The 3,202-nt window shown below is 42.0% G+C and overlaps 1 pseudogene; it reads right to left on the bottom strand.

Moving 5' to 3' along the window:
• Positions 1-250: 250 nt before the first annotated feature.
• LOC147249754 (5.8S ribosomal RNA) lies at positions 251-401 on the bottom strand (annotated as a pseudogene).
• Between the last annotated feature and the right edge of the window lie 2,801 nt (positions 402-3,202).

The raw sequence follows: 3,202 nt of genomic DNA, 5'->3' as shown, positions 1-3,202 counted from the left end.
CTGACTATCATCTGACCATCATCCAGAAATCCTTTATTGTTGAGCATGTATTCTGTGCAGCAGATCAGGTAAGATTCTGAAATGGAAAGCCGTATGATTCTGCTGTTAATCCTGTAAAAGCCAAATATAAGAATGCATCTCCATTTTGACAATAAGGAATAGAATGTTAATGTAAAAACGTGCCTCCACCCACGGAGGCAGCGGTCTGTGCCTGCCATGGAGAAGCAGATGTTTCTGATTGAGGGCAAAGCGACCCTTAAACAAGGCGTAGCCCCTGGAGCAACCCGGAGCTTCGACGTGCATCCAGGGTGTTGATGATCCATGTGTCCTGCAATTCACATTAGTTCCCACCGCTAGCTGCGTTCTACCGCAACGAGTCGAGTGATCCGCAGCCAAAAGTTGTTTGTAAGTCTTTTGCGGCAAGCTTCAAAAAAGTCCACTGCTCCACGAGGGGAAGTCCAAAACAAGTCTTAAGTCTTCAAAAGGAAGAAAGTGAAAAGGTCCGCGGCATCATCAGAGCGAGAGAGACGCGGTTCTCATTAAGCAAGGAATATGGGACAAAATAAACCTGTATTGTTAGCCAAATAAGCATTGGCTAGAAGTATTGGGAGTGTGGAGAAGATGCTGCAGGAAGTGTGTGATGGTGATGCCTTAGTAGGTTTGAATTGTTTCCATAAGCCTAATTTTTTTTTAAAAATCCCTAAATAATAAGATTCTCAAGGTGCCATCCACATGTGAAGGGGCTTCGGTATAATTCAGCACCCAGCCCAGAGTCTGAATTTGTTCACCCTCAGATCTGAAACTGTAATATCATATTACTGGCCAAACGCCGACGTATTCCTAATATTTTGTTCAGTACATTTAGAATAAATTGGAAAGTGAGCGCACATGGTGGAAAAAATGGAAAAGCATTCATGCTCCATTGGCAGGTAATGTCTTTAGCAAGCTGACCATTTGATGAAGTCAAATATTATCCAGTTCAAGTCTAATTTAGCAGCTCAAGTAACATCACAACGGTTAGCAATCAGGGAGGGGAAAAAAAAAAAAGTTGTGACAGTTTTTCCCTCATTCCTTATGGTCTAAAAATCACACAGGGAAAAAAAAGGGAAAGGGAAAAAAAGGAGGGTGATAGAGGAAGGTGGTTAAGGTCCTCCCTGAAAGAGCTGTTGAGTGGACGCACTGTCCACGGACAACGAGAGAAAAATGGCTGAAGTTGACAGATATGTTGTCCTCTCACACTCAAAACACGCCGCCCGCTAGCAAAGGAGAGATGGATTGATACGAAATGGAAAATTGAAGTACAATGGAAAGAATAAAAATAAATAAATTCCTCGAGAAGGGAGACCAAAGAGACAGTTGAATGTGATCATTCCACTCCTCTGTCACCGTATCACCAAGATGAAAAGAGGCATCATCTGACCCACACCATTTATTATCATTTTTCTGTGAGACAACTCAAAGAGAACACCTAGTTTTGGTGGTGTTGAAGGGATCTGCCCTGAATCTGAATGACCTCTTCCTCAACCAGCACTGCAACCCTCGTCTAAATTTTGTGAAAATTAGTTTTGGCTTAATCCGGCTGACATACGGATAGAAAAACATGCAAATAAAGACTGAGGTGAAAACATAACCTCCTCTGACCGCCAGCATATTGTTTTAAAACTTCCCCACTTACTTATTCCCTCTTATGAATGCGTGTCAGTGTGACGAGAAGTTGGAGGTGGTGACAGCACTTTAATTAAAATATCAGGGCCTGTGTCTTCCATGTGGCTCTTCATATGACACCGTCAGCTGTGTCACAGGGAGCAGGAACTTATAGTTCCTTTTTCAACAGACAGCCCGCACGACATTCTGCTGGCAGATGGCTTTTATCCTCCACCTGCTGTAATTCTTCACTGACAGCAGCAGGTGTCTAAAATCATATTTATGTATTCACACACAGTGCACATTATGGTCAGTTGGCTGCAATTGCCAGGGGTATCTGCAGAATGTGGCCTCCTCACACCTTCAACCACCCTTCCCTGCGCGCCGGTTGAACAATAAAATCGTAGTGCAATAAATTCATCATGGCATAAAAGAGGTATAAGAGATTTTGTGTCCCGTAAAAAAACAGACTGTTTGCTCGTGCAACTGATCTGAAAACCTTAATACGTTCATTTTACGTGAACACAAAATTAATCACAACTGAGATTGACTGCTGTGTCCCTGTGGAGCCCACATGACACAGGGGGTCATCACAGCCAGACATAGACAGACAGCGTAGACATTTAAACACAGTCCTGCAAACGCAGATGACCTGAAAGTTCAGTGAGTCTCTCACGGGTGTGCAGAGGAGTCATTCGGCCAGAACTTAAATCTCACACACTGGAATTACACTCCCCAAGAGGATCAAGCACAACAAACGGCAACGCCTATCATCCTCCTGACGTTTTCCCCCACAGAAAATGAAATAATTCTCATTTAAAAATTCATTCAAACTGAGATGTGATGAATAAAATAAAATCAATAGCATATATTATATATTATATTATATATAGTATCTATCTTGAGCAAAAACTGCAACTACATTCTAGTATTTTAATCTTTCGTTGCCCAAGTGATTGTTATTTCAGCATTAGTTAAAAAAATAATCTAGAACCCAACATGACTCCCACTTGGAGAGAAAATTGCAGCTCTTATTGAGGAAGCGCCCCATCATGTTGAACAAATTGTCAAAAATATGAAGCAGATCCATCAAGGATGAGGACAGCAAGCAGCAGCGGCGACCTTGATAGACAGCAGTCTGATGGGCATCCATGTTCAGATTGACGAGGACTTTGCAACCGCAAGAGTCTAAATCTTTGCACTTGATGAACAAGCACCCCCCCTCCAAAGAAAAACAAAACAAGAATTTTAAAGCTGCTTCCAGCCCCAGTTTCAGATCTAATATAATGTGTAACATTGAGGCGAAGCAGGATGGAAAAATGACTCATATGTGGAACATTTACAGATTAAATTTCTTCACCAAAGTCCAACAAGACTCAAGTGGTTTGAGAGTTTATACAGTGGACCCCGCTGTCATTTCCATGTACCATCAGAAGACAGAGCAAACGTAGAACAAATAAAAATCAAAGTCTTCCAATTGATATGCATTGGATGTTTTCCCACTGTTCTGATAGAGATGCCTCTCCAAACAGTGGTTTTGGAGATAACAGGCAGGTCT

This window comes from Aulostomus chinensis, chromosome 14, assembly GCF_037954235.1.
Source record: "Aulostomus chinensis isolate RoL2024-O1b breed Wild chromosome 14, RoL_Achi_v1.0, whole genome shotgun sequence".
NCBI classification, from domain to species: Eukaryota; Metazoa; Chordata; class Actinopteri; order Syngnathiformes; family Aulostomidae; genus Aulostomus; species Aulostomus chinensis.
Note: the sequence above shows the minus strand (reverse complement) of the source record. Positions and strands in the feature narration are given on the sequence as shown.